The 14,139-nt window shown below is 39.7% G+C and overlaps 1 pseudogene; it reads left to right on the forward strand.

The window, feature by feature from the left end:
* The first annotated feature begins 3,447 nt into the window (after nt 1-3,447).
* Nucleotides 3,448-4,069, forward strand: LOC100676482 (large ribosomal subunit protein eL13-like; annotated as a pseudogene).
* Nucleotides 4,070-14,139: the final 10,070 nt, after the last annotated feature.

Genomic DNA, 14,139 nt, shown 5'->3' on the forward strand with positions numbered 1-14,139 from the left:
ACGGCATCTGCACAGAAGTGATATATGTCACTTCTGATCACATTATATTGGTCAAAGCAAGCCACATGACCAAACCTAATTCCAAGAGAGCAGGGGAGTACAATTCTACCCTGTGCCCAAAAGGAGGAATAGAAATATTTGGTAAGTAGCGTTAAGAAACATATTTAACAGTAAAGGTCTAGGAAACCCTAGTGGCGTAATGGTTAAGTGCTACGGCTGCTAACCAAAGGGTCAGCAGTTCAAATCCACCAGGCTCTCCTTGGAAACCCTATGGGGCAGTTCTACTCTGCCCTACAGGGTCGCTATGAGTTGGAATCTACTCGATGGCACTGGGTTTGGTTTGGTTTGGTTTAAAGGTCTCTAACTCAGGAATTTATAAAGTCAACCAAGGATTGCTGAGCACAGAAAACCTGCTACTCTGTAATAAGAACTAGATTTGATTTACCAGGAATACCTTGAAGCATTGTTAAATATATCCCTTACCAGCTTAGAATCAATCATCTCTTCAACTACTCTGTTGCCACTTTTTTACTTTTATTGCCATTTGGTTTTGCCACAATTCTGAATCGAACTAATTGTCTCCTTTCACCACACTACACCAGGATTGTTGGTGCTACAGAACAATCATACAACCTTGTGAAATGCTGCCAGGAGCACATGCAACTTCAAGGCCGGCCCCTAGATGGGCCAGTAAATACCTGTTGAAATCGTTGTCAGAGGAAAAGTGCCAGCATCCTTCTATGTGTCCCTAGTTAGTGCTATCTTTATCTCATTCCTCCCAACAGACATCAGACTTCACTACTTTCATCATGTCTCCTTGAAGCAGATAATCTCACCATGAAAATAGAAGCAGTGAGGTGGGAACCTCTCAATTTTCTATACCCACCTCATCTACAGGCTCATTCTCCAAATCAATTCTGACCATCTTGCTTCCTATCTCTGTGAAAGGAAGAGTAAAACAAGGAGCCATCCCACTTCCTGTTCCAGACTAATCCCTCCATGCTCTAGGCTCTAGGGTCCAGCACAGCCTTTGAGCTTGGTTTTATCAATTACTTGTCTAATACCCAGTGCATATGAAAATTTCCCTGATTATCACAAAGATAATCAGGACTCAAAGAAGCTCCAACCATTTTATTTGGTCATACTCTGGTAAATTGCTTTTATTTTATAATAGTCCTTCCCTTCCTCTCTTTCCTATACCATGGATTTGTTAGAGAATCATTTATACTCTAGAATGTTCAACAGTCTAGAGATGGCTGATTGCTTTCTCATAATGTCATTTAACTTTTCCTCCATCTTGGCATTTCCTATAAAATGGTAGGTAGATGAATAGATTCAATTAAATTTGGTTCTATTTATTTTAGGCAAACTTACTTCAGACGGTACTGTGCCCTTTCTATTGCATCATGTCAGGAGACGGTTATGTCTAGTGGTTCTACACTTTTAGTAATGCTAAAATTGATCAGTGGGTTTAGGTAGTAACAGCCTGATCCCTCAATTGTAAAGGTCCCCCATTGACCTTTAACTTAATTGTTTTAACATCCAGTGAAGATCATTGCCTGGGTCCCTTCTGTCTTTAGGACTTGTAAAATGGTGTTCATTTTGTGATTATTAGCTGAAATTTTTATGTAAAAAAAGAACTTTCCTTTAGTTACTTGGCTATTCTATAGCACAGTACAAAACCAAAAACCAAGCCCATTGCCGTCGAGTCAATGCCGACTCATAGCAATCCTATAGCAACCCTATAGGACAGAGTAGAACTTCCCCATAGGGTTTCCAAGGAGTGCGTGGTGGATTTGAACTGCCGACCTTTTGGTTAGCAGCTGTAGCTCTCAACCACTATGCCACCAGGGTTTCCATAATGAAGTATATACAGGAAATAACAAGAAAAATGCTTTATTCTTTCCCTACTTTTAGAGTAATGAGTAGCAGTGCCCTAACAACCTCCAAATGGTGACCAATGTGTGTGTGTGTGTGTGTGTGTGTGTGTGTTTAAGTATCATTACAAACTCATAGTTTTTTTTTAAATATATGTGATGTGTTGCAGTCATTACTATTTTGATTTCCTCTCCCCAAAAACGCCTCTTCTCAGGCTAGAGAAAAACCCCTTCAAGATGGCTCATTTGTCCTTTTGATTTGACCCTATAGCTTCCTTGTTTTCCAGCACGAGAGGCCCAGAGCTCATATTGTACATTTCCTGTCATTTTTTCCCAAGGAAGCTTGAGAACTTCTTGAAAAGAATGGGTACTTGGAGACCACACTATGGGTGCTATTGGTGCTCATGGCTACTGGATTTTCACTACTCTGCTAGGTCTTTCAGAGGAGACAGCTAGGATGTACATTTTTTAAAAATAAAAATAATTTTAAGTTCATTCTTTTATTTCCAGTCCAAATATAAGATTATAGGGTTTTAGCTTGCTTGAATTTTATACAGTATCTCTTTGTGCTGATACTGAATAGCTTGGTTTCAAATGATATTAACATAATTTTTTTACTTTATTTTTCTGTATAATATTTTCAAAAAGCAATGCCAGTACTTACACTAACAATAACTACTGACTGCAGTTTAAAATTTCTTTGCAGTTATTTTGTTCTTAAATTATATCCCACAAGGATGTCAAGTCAAAATACTGTATTTTAAAGTCACTCAAAGTAATTTTTTTTCTCTGTATGGATATGCCACCAAATTGGTATACATGTAGGTTCATTAGTTTCAGTTTGTTTTAAATTTTTAAGGATTGCTCTCTTGGTTTTGATTTAATTTTTTTAGTAATGTAAAATGAACATAGCTATAAAGACAAAAATTTTATATCAAGCCATATTTAGAGAAGTCTAGCCCTCACCCATCTTTTCCACCCTGTATCCTACCTCATCCATAATCATATTAATTTTTACATAAGTGTATATAAGGGTGTGTGTATGTGTCTGTGTGTGTGTATGTGTGTGCAGAGAGAGTCCGGATAGTGCAGTTAATAGCTTGACTGCTGGCCAAAAGGTGCCTCAGAAGACAGGCCTGGTGATCTGCTTCTGAAAGGCCAGAGCCTTGAAAACCCTTTGGAGTAGTTCTTCTCTCGACACATGGAGTTGCCATGAATTGGAATGGACTGGACAGCAACTACCAACAAGGACAACAGCACGCACACACTCTTTTTTACTCAAAAGGTAGCATCTTATAACATGGCTCTGCAGCTTTCTTTTTTCACTAAAGTATATCTTGGAGATCATTCTACATCTGTATATAGAGATAATTCTTTACCCCTTTCTCACTTGCAAAGGACTCCGTTTTATGAATGCACTGCTATATCTTTATTTTAGGTTTGTCTCTCATATATAGCATAGAGTTAAGTTAGCTAGTCTTTTAATGTCACTGAAAAAGATTTTTAATTTAAGAATGTTGTAGTACCTTTCTGATCGGCAGTTCTGCTTTGAGGAGGGCCGTAGGTAGCCATGGCACCCAGCCAGAACAGCAGGATCCTGAAGCCCCACTTCCACAAGGACTGGCAGCGGTGCATGGCCACATGGCTCAACCAGCTGGCGCGGATGATCCACAGATGCAAAGCCAGACAAGCAAAAGCACACCACATTGCCCCTCGCCCTGCATCAGGACCTATCCAGCCCATAGTTCGGAGTCCCACAGCTCGTTATCACACCAAAGTCCGGGCTTCAGCTTGGAGGAGCTGAGGGTGGCTGGCATCCACAAGAAGGTGGCCCAGACCATAAGGATCTCTGTGGATCCGTAGAGCAGGAATAAGTCCACCCAGTCCCTGCAAGCCAACGTGCAGCGGCTGAAGGAGTATCGCGCCAAGCTCACCCTATTCCCCCGAAGCCCTCCACCCCCAAGAAGCAAGACAGCTCTTTCGAGGAACTCAAACTGGCCACTCAGCTGACCGGACCAGTGATGCCCAACCGAAGAGTCTACAAGGAGGAGAAAGCTCGGTCATCACCCGGAAGAGGACTTCAAGGCGTTTGCCAGTCTCCGCATGACCCGCACCAATGCCCGGCTCTTGGGGGTCCGCACAAATAGGGCCAAGGAAGCCGCAGAACAGGGTGTGGAGAAGAAAAGGTAAACCTCTGTCAGAGACCTTTAATAAAGGCGGTGAAGCCTGTCCCCCCACCAAAAAAAAAAAAAAAAAAGACTGTGGTACTAATCCTATAGTGTGTATGTATGACATATCTGTGAGTGGCTGCCATTGAAAATATTTCCTTCCACTTCAATTAGGTCGTAGTTTGGGTGAGTAGGGCAGAAGATCACTGGGAAGCACTCATCTTATCTCCTGTGTGTTTTATAAATCATCTAGGGCACTGTGGCTGCTCAGTAAGCTGTCTGTGACACCGACATCCTCAGGACGTTGCCAGCAATTTTCAGAGAAGCCTCTCTCCTCAGTCCAGCGAGAATGAACTTGAGGTAAGTAGGCCTTGTCTGGGAGCTGTCTTTTACAACTTCACTTTTATTGCTCTTTTACAACGTAATAACTTTTATTGCTAAAACGAACTGGGCCAATAACAAAATCCTCCTCCCATGTGAATAGTGACCTTACTTGGGTTATCTGGCAATGATATCTATCCAAAATTTTCAAAGTCATCTATTAGTCACATTGACCTCCCTCGATTGGAGTGAAGGCCCTTGCAGATATTTGCATCATTGAAAACTTTACAGATAGCCACTGAGTTCACTCCTGTTTTATGTTGTGATACACTGGTTGTATCACTAGCAAATAGGATTAGAGAATCAGAGAATGAGGAGCCAAGCCCTCAGCACCAGAGGCAGCTGTACAGTTGTGAATATACATCCTGCCTTGGCATTGAAAAATGCCATGATTGCTTCAGAATTTGGGTAGTGGGCACAATTATTTGATTTCGCTCATATTCCTTAACACAGCATCAGGAGACTATAATTTGTTACCTGTCACACTTTTCAAATAGAAGGCCACCTCTTTTGTGCTTCCAGTTCCATGAGGTCCATTGACTTTTCTTTAAGCTATGACTCCCTGATCACACTTGAGCTAAAATCCTCTGAATAACGAACTTGCCAGACAAAGAACATAGTAAAATAATAGTAATATAGAATGCCAACTGCTGAGCAATAACAATGTCATTGGTTTCTATTCCAAGGACAAGATTTTCTCTGGCTTAGTTCCCTCTATGATAGTCCTATATTGTCAGCAACTATGAACTGAGTAATTACTACATGCTGGGACTATATAATGGAAATCCTGGTGGCGTAATGGTTAAGCGCAACAGCTGCTAACCAAAGGGTCAGCAATTTGAATCCGCCAGGCGCTCCTTGGAAACTCTGTGGGGCGGTTCTACCCTGTCCTGTAGGGTCACTATGAGTCGGAGTTGACTCGACTGTACTGAGGGACTATATTAAGCAACTCAATTTCATGCTTTCTTTTCATTTCGTCCTTATAACAACACAGTGAGTTAAAGTTTTTAGTCAAGTTTTGTTTGTTTTGTTTGGGGTAGAGGGTGTTTAAAAACAGACTCATCTAGGTTACCTCACACAATGAGACTTTATTATAATGATACTTTGAATAATGAAGTTGTCACCACTTTTCAAGGAATTTAACATGCCATGGTGTCTGTGAGTTACATTTTGATTTGGCAGCTTATAATAACAACAAACTCAAAGTGACAGTGACCTGAACACATAAGAGCTTATGTTTCTCAAGGAATAAGGGGTTTGGAGATAGAAAGTTGCTGGCATTACTTCAGTGGCTTAAGAATTTCAAGGTTGAATGTGTATTGTTTACCAAGAAACCAATTTGCTCTGTAAATCGTCATCTAAAGTACAATAAAATAATTAATTTTAAAAAAAGAATTTCACAGAGATGCCCTGAGGGAGCAGGAGAACAGTGGGATGCAGATCCCAAATTCTCATAAAAAGACCAGACTTAATGGTCTGACTGAGACTGGAAGGACCCCTGCGGTCATGGTCCCCAAACCTTCTGTTGGCCCAGGACAGGAACCATTCCTGAAGACAACTCATCAGACATGGAAGGGACTGGACAATGAGTTGGAGAGAGATGCTGATGAAGAGTGAGCTACTTGCATCAGGTGGACACTTGAGACTGTGTTGGCATCTCCTGTCTGGAGGGGAGATAGGAGAGTAGAGAGGGTTAGAAACTTGCAAAATTGTCACGAAAGGAGAGACTGGAAGGAGGGAGCAGACTGACTCATTAGGGGGAGAGTAAGTGGGAGTATGGAGTAAGGTGTATATAAGCTTATATGTGACAGACTGACTTGATTTGTAAACTTTCACTTAAAGCACAATAAAAATTATTAAAAAAAAAGAATTTCAACATTGAGATCTCTAAATTCTGGAGTTTTTGTAACTTCTTTCCTGCACTTGTCCTTCCCTAAAAGCTGTTGAAGTTCCAGTCCTCTTGTTGACCCAGAGCATACCTCCAAAGCAGAACCGGCTTTTCTTGAAGCACAGCCAGTATTTTCTACTTAAATCTTAGTGGCTGTTCTCCGCTTCAGTGGAAACTGGAAAATGTAGTCTTTTGTTTGGGTATATGGCTCCCTCAAATGAAATTGTGATTCTGATGATAAGAAAAAAAAGAGGAAATGGATTTTGAGGAGACAGCTGTGGTTCCCTGCCACAAAGCAAAGGCAGTGACAGCACCTCATTCGTAGAAAATATAACCATAAGGCATCTCAGGAAATTCATGGCTAATAATAATAACAAACATTTTTTGCAGACTAACTCTTTATGTGCTTTACATATACTATCTCATTCAAATCTCCCAATAACACTATGGTCTATATACTATCATTATCTCCATTCTGCAGATAAGAAAAACAGGCCTTGGAGAATTTCAGGAACTTGCTTAAGGTTATTCAGTCAGCCAGTGGGGGAGCAGTCAGGATTAGAATCGAAGTCCTCTAAAGTCCAAGATTTTGCTGTTAGTATATGGTGGTTTCCGCTCTCCCTCTGAACAAGTGACTAATCACAAAATTGAAAATGGGAAGTCGCTGTTTAGGGAGCAAAAACTTCTCCTGGAAAATGTGTAGTCAGTGCCTTTCTCAGGACTATGCCCTTCATTCCAAAGTGCAATTAGTTAATCTGACTTTGCTTTTCCTCCCAACAAGTAATTTCTTCAGTGCCATTTCCATTCTCTACTTTGGGCAAGAGAGCCCTGCTCTTTGTATTTATCACCTTTATGTGCATTGGTTCCATAATAATTTAGGGGTTTTGTTTCTCTAGGTAAATTTCCAAGTATGACATTTGTTGCACCTTTTCGATAGCTGAAATGACAAGAAAGGAAATAAAATATGAAATGCACTCTTTTTATGATACTTCACAGTGCTATAAATTCGTGTTCATCAGAGAGAGGTTGTGGACTCTTGCTAAAGCTACAGACTTGTAACTCTGCTGCTAACTGACTTCAGGGAATGCAAGAGGAACTTTCTTTTTTCATTTCAATATGCTTATAATTCAACAAAAATTTTGCCCCACTTTGCTTCCTGGACCTCATAAATTTTAAACGGGAAGTATTAAATGGCTTAATAGCAGAGCAACACCAAGTAGCGTGCTTGGTATGACTTAACATTTTAAAAATATGAGTCTCATTATATTAAATAAGTCTCATTATTGTAATTTTGCTGCTACCGATGCAGTAAATAACACCTCATTATTTAATTTTATGGAAAAGCTTACGAAGTTGTTTGTTGACAGAGCATAATACATTCTCTTTCTTTTGCCTGATTTGTAGCCTGTGCCAGGGTTTTGTATCTCACTTTAATCTCTCTTAAAATGTGCTTATCCTTTGGGATCCAGCTCGATAGTGCTTTATTTCAGCATAAGGTGTACCAGTAATCCCTTTATTGCAGGTTTGACAGCACTGAAACATTTGTGTTCTAGGGCAGCAATAAAGTTGCCACATTTTAAAATGCCTTGAAGAACATCTGTAGAATGTGTTATTATGCAGTCATTGAAGACATGTTTTTGAATAATGTATAATGAATGACATGGGAAAATGGTCGTGGTATAAGGCACTGGGTGTTTTTTATAAGTAAAATGGGCAAGTTATAAAACTTCATGTATTTAGCCTAATTTTCCGTAGATGTTTAAAAGATATAGAAATATGGCAAAGTGTCAAGACTTAGGTTTCTCTAAATGGTAGAGTTAAAGATTATTTTAATTTTTGTATTTATGCTTTTTTTATATTCCCTGAATATTATAAGCATGCTACTTTTTAATTGAAAGAAATTATTATTTTTTATTTCTATTTAAACCATTTTTTCATTTTTTTATTGTACTTTAGATGAAGGTTTACAGAGCAAAGTAGTCTCTCATTAAACAATTAATACACATATTGTTTTGTGATATTGGTTGCCAACTTCACGGCATGTCAACACTCTCTCCTTCTTGACCTTAGGTTCCCCATTACTAGCTTTCCTGTTCCCTCCTGCCTTCTCATCCTTGCCCCTGAGCTGGTGTGCCCATTTACTCTCATTTTGTTTTATGAACCTGTCTAATCTTTGGCTGAACAGTGAACCTAAGGAGTGACTTCAGTACTGAGTTAAAAGTGTGTCTGGAGGCCATACTCTCAGGGTTTCTCCAGTCTCTGTCAGATCAGTAAGTCTGGTCTTTTTTTGTGAGTTTGAATTTTGTGCTACATTTTTCTCTCAATCTGTCCAGGACCCTCTACTGTGATGCTTGTCAGAGCAGCTGGTGGTGGTAGCCAGGCTCCATCTCGTTGTGCTGTACTCAGTGTGGTGGAGGCTGTGGTAGTTGTGGTCCCTTAGTCCTTTGAACTCTGTCCCTTGTGTCTTTCCCCTTTGTGCCAGATGGGGTGGGAGCAATAGAGTATCTTAGATGGCTGCTCATGAGCGTTTAAGACCCCAGGCGCTACTCACCAAAGTAGGATGTAGAACATTTTCTTTATAAACTATGTTATGCCAATTGAGCTAGGTGTCCCCTGAGACCATGGTCCCCAGCCTTAGCCCAGTAATTCGGTCCCCCAGGGAGTTAGGATGTATATATGAAGCTTCCATGAACTTGCCTTGGTCAAGTTGTGCTGACTTCCCCAGTATTGTGTACCATCTTACCCTTCACCAAAGTTACCACTTATTGGAAATTGTTATTTTTAAGTTACTTTTGAATGGGTAGGTGGAAGGTGTTTCATCATGACATTGACTGAAGGGCAATAAAGCCAAATAAATGGCTGCCATCTCATTACGTGCGTAGTTCCAGTCCAAGAATACCAAGATCTTCAAAGCTTGTGGTAAAACAATAACCTGGGTCCCTTAATAGCCACCTACTTTCAGGAACTCCACCTGGACATTCATCCCTCCAGCCAGGTCAGGCTGTTCCTGTCAGGACCTGCTTGTATTGTCTTTTCTATCTATTCAAATTGCCACCATGAGGTCAGTTCCTCATCCCCTCACACTGCCCTTCTCCCTGTCTTTCCTCAGGCTAGCTGCATAGCCTTGGTTCTTCCTTTGCCTAACCTGTCAGTTGAAATCTTTGTTTAAAAATTCAGTACAGGCAGCTCCAACACAATGGAATAAACCCAGGGGATCTGGACACACCTTGCTGAGCTCATGAGTTTTCTGTGACCATCCTTGTGTGCCATGACCACGTACATCGACTCCTAGAGCAGATCCATTTTTAGCATCCCTCTCCTCATTATGACAAAACCATTTTCAGTAAAAATCATGTCATGAAATGGAAAAAAGTGCAGTGAGAATTTTCATTTACTGTACTTTGTTTTAGTACTTTGTATATTTAATTATGTATGAAACAAAATAAAAATAAATAATATATATTTACAGTACAAAAAATGAAAAGTGAATAACTATTTTTTAATAGTTTTTATATCTAGCTAACAATTTGACCATAGATCCCTTGCGTATAGTTGAATATAATAACATTTCATAGAAATAATTGTCCAACAATTACTAACTGAATTTTTAAAAAACGGAAATGTCTGCAAAATATACAACTTAGGTAACTGTTTAAATACATCATTGTTGAAGTATTTTTACTTCTTGATTCAGCCTTTAGTTTTAAAAAAATGTAAAAAGAGTGGTAATCACTTCTAAAAATACTATCCAAAAAAGTTCACGTATGGACTAGACTTTACGTTTTTCAAATAAAAATATTGCACATTGCAATTCACACTTTGTTTCACTGTTTTGAATCTTAAATATGAATTAAAAACTCTAAGTGGTCACATGGAATGAAGAAGTTGGAGTGGTTTCAGTTCTGTTTCTTCATCTTTACCCTGATCGTGCTGTCATCCTGTATTTCTTCATTTTTTTTTTTATGTAAATCCAGGAATATGTAACATCACAGCTGTGGAGACACAAATTGCACCAATGGTTCAGAATCATCATTAGTTTAATCTCAAAAGGAATAGGTAACTGAGTCCATGTGTGTCGTTGGGCCCACTGAACAACTGTGAGTTTTCCCAATTAACTTCTATGTAAAATACGTTGTCTATTAAAGAATAATAAAAAAAGAATAACTTTCAAGTAAAAATATATTGTCTATTAAAAATAAATAAGATATATCTACATACTTATAATTAAAACAGTAATCACGGCAATTGTTTAGACTTAACACAGCAAAAGATTTCTTTGAGGGGCAGAATATCTCATCGTTGACATTGTTTCGAATTGCTGGCACATGATGATAACAAAAAGCAGACTGACTTTTAGCTGAACATATCGATTTCAAATTGTCTGCACTTGGGGTGGGTCACTCCCATTGCACCTCCCTTGGCACATGACTGTTCCGTAGTTAACGCTGGTTAAAGTTGGTTTTGTTAACTGAATCATACTTTATAATGCAGTCATATTTTTCTAGGGAAATATAGAGAATTCAAATTTTTTTAAAACACTTCCTTATGTAATAAAAATGATTACTCGATGACATATCTCTGTGTACTAGATTTTTCTTCAATTGAAACTCAATAGGAAAATTCATTTGAAGAAACTTAATAGGGAAAGCATGAGAAAGGGACTCCAGGGTCAAAAGTGCAAATTCCTGGTTGGCCTATGAGGATGGTGTCCATGAGTAAGGAGAACAGAGGAGAAAGGCGTGGAACTGGAAAGTGGGAAAGTGTGGAACTGCCACAAGTGCACAGGCTCTGTTGGGGGCAGCCACCACTCAGTCTCCTCCAATTGTACCCTTACAGGGATGCCGGCCCAGTGTTACCCAGATGTTCTGACTTTTCTTGAGAAAAACGGATGACTATATAAGATCTGATTTTTAAATATTGGAAACTAATTCAAAGTCTAGAAAACACTGCAGTGCCAACAAAACATACACGCAGGCTGCATTAGCTCTCCAGGCTGCCAGCATCTATCTAATGAAGACTGTGACCAGGTTAAAAACGTTGAGAAAACGTGCTTTATTCTCCAATCTTTTTTTTTTTTTCCTAAAATGTGACATTTGTCTGAAAACTCCAAATACACTTACATCATATCTATAATTATGTGTAGTTTAACAAGAAAAGTAGCATAATTAGAGTAGGTAGTTGGGAGTGGACTAAACTTCCAAAGCAAGGAGATTGGGATCAGGACCAAGGATGGTGTCACCCAGATGCCTGTTGACCAAGTGATATACAACAGATTTATTTAACCACTGGCAACCACATTTCCTTTTCCTGGGCAGTAAATTAAAAGATTATTTACCTCATTTGGTTACAGAGACAGGAAATATTTCTTCCTAAACTCAAGGTAGCTGTGAGCAGCTCTCTCAGAGAAATCACTAAACCACGAAGATTCAGAGCACAGAACCCTGAAGACTCTGCTCACGCTCCTCCCTGCAGCCACACGGCACAGCCACCTTCTGACAGGTGAGTGTTTGCTCTGCCCGTGGAAGCTTCACACGGCACGCACCTGTAGTTAGGAAAACCAGAACCTCTGTTCCCAGAGAAGGGAAAAGTTATAAACCTCTGTATCTAGATCTCATTTGAATTGGCCTTTGGCATGTTAAAAGAGAAGCTTTATTCAAATTAGCCACAAGGACAGAAGCTGTTTCCCATATTTCCACAAGTAAGTGGAGCTTTGTGTGTCTTAGTGAAAAAGAAGACGTAGAGCTAAGTCCTCTGACAGACATTCACTGAGTATCCTTCAGGCTCACTTCCTGTGGGGGCAATACAGATTTAAAAGCAAGAATTTGGGGATGGCTCAGTGGCTTTTAAGAATTCCCTGGTTTAAGTGGCATAAAAACTTCCCCGTAGTGCTGGGTTGGCATGGCTCCTTTCTGTGTCCCCACTGAGTACTGTAACTGTGAGTCCATTTCAGGCCCTGGGAAAAGCTTTGCATGGCTCCGGCCTCACAGTTCAACCAAATAAAGGCCCCTAAGCCTACTCTCTGACCCTACCTACCCTGAGGAATAGACTTAAGAAGAGCACTTACACAACGAGACAGTCATCTCCCTGTATGACAAGAGGAAGACAATGTAAAGTGAATGTCTTTCAGTTTTCACAAATCAGCTTCTTTCCTAAGAAAATGCCTGTTTGTATTTTGTGTCTTCCCTAGTGGTTATGTTTCTTCTGAGCTGGTTTGTTTTCACACACAGAAAAGAATAGAACTGATCATTAACAAAAATCTATATGATCTGACCGAATTCTCTTGTCTATTTCTGAAATTCCTATCATCAGGGTATTTAAGTGTTTGGGACAAGTATGCTATTCTAACATCAAAAAAGAAAGAGAAATAATAATTACATCCTTGATCATATCAAGGATCCCTGGCTGGCACGGTTTGCACTCAACTACTCACAAGGTCGGTGGTTCAAGCCCACCCAGAGGCACCGCGGCAGAAAGGCCTGTTGGTCTGCTTCCGTAAAGATTACCAAAAATTGCTACAGAGTTCAGTTCTATTCCTTAATACGTGGGATCACCATGAGTCAGAATCAACTTGATGACAACAGGTTTTTGTTTTGTTTTGATGATAGCAAGAGCTGGAAGACCAAGTCGCTGACCCCAATTTTTTTTCTAATGGGGGTGGGGAAAGGGAATGACCTAATCATCCAATATATTCTAACTATTTGAGCTTCCTTAGATTAATAAAAATCTTCTCTTTTAAAATGTAATATCTTCAAAAAGGACAATTCTCTAAAGTGAAATTTCAAGCATCAGCAGATAAAGCTATTTTTTGAGAAAAGGAGATCCTCTTCCCTGAAATAATATGATAGAGGCCGTGTGTATCTTCCCCTTGGAGCCACATTGGCCCTACAGACCTGCTCACATATACATGCACTTCTTGAGAGACTGGTTGAAATAACTACCCACAACAGGCTTCAGTGAACTTGCAGTGACTGAGAGAGCGTCCTGAAATCTTTTTATCCTGTTGGAAACTGTGCTTCTGTTTGATTACAGCACATGGCATAGAACTATTAGTAAATATTAACAGTGTGAGGAAACAAAGCCGGGACAGGTAGCTAGGCAGATGTGGGTCTCTAGCAGAGAGTTCTATTGCTACCCCTTCACTGGCCACACCTATACTTAGAAAAAAACCTAAATATGCCAAGATTGTTAATAGTAGTTAGCTCTGCATGGGAGCAGTGAACATCAATATAGGGCCAAGGGATATTTATAATGTGAAAAAACATACTCAGCTCCTCCCAGTTATTCCCATAAAATCCCGTCCTGCCCTCGCCCCCCGCCCCATTGATTTAGATTTTCTAGATTTTGTCTGTAACAGCAACAATGAAAGAATTAAAATACAAAATATTGTGCTTTTTTTTTTTGGAGCTGGCTTTCCATGAGATGAAAATGTTCAGTTTCCAATAACACACGGTCTAGCTGATGTTAGGTCTCAAAATCAAGATGGTTCTGCAGAGAGAAGCTAACCACACCAAGGCTTATTTATCTTCGTCCTCTGCATTTTTCATGCTTTGAATTTCTGAATTCTGAGGCAGGACACAGGTAAATAGATACGCCCACATCTGCCAGGGCCACAGACATAATGAGGGATAAAAATCAAATCTCCAAGTTCCTCATAACCAGGAAAGTTCTCTCTCAACCTACCCAGGCAAAGAACTAAAAACTAAAATACATACCTAACTAATATATGATTCCATTTCTTCACCGTCAGAACACAGTGAATCCAGGATATGGCTTGAAAGTGTATGCATTTTTTTTTTTTATGTTTTAGTCACCACCTAAAACAGAG

The sequence above is a fragment of the Loxodonta africana genome, chromosome 6 (assembly GCF_030014295.1).
Source record: "Loxodonta africana isolate mLoxAfr1 chromosome 6, mLoxAfr1.hap2, whole genome shotgun sequence".
NCBI classification, from domain to species: domain Eukaryota; kingdom Metazoa; phylum Chordata; class Mammalia; order Proboscidea; family Elephantidae; genus Loxodonta; species Loxodonta africana.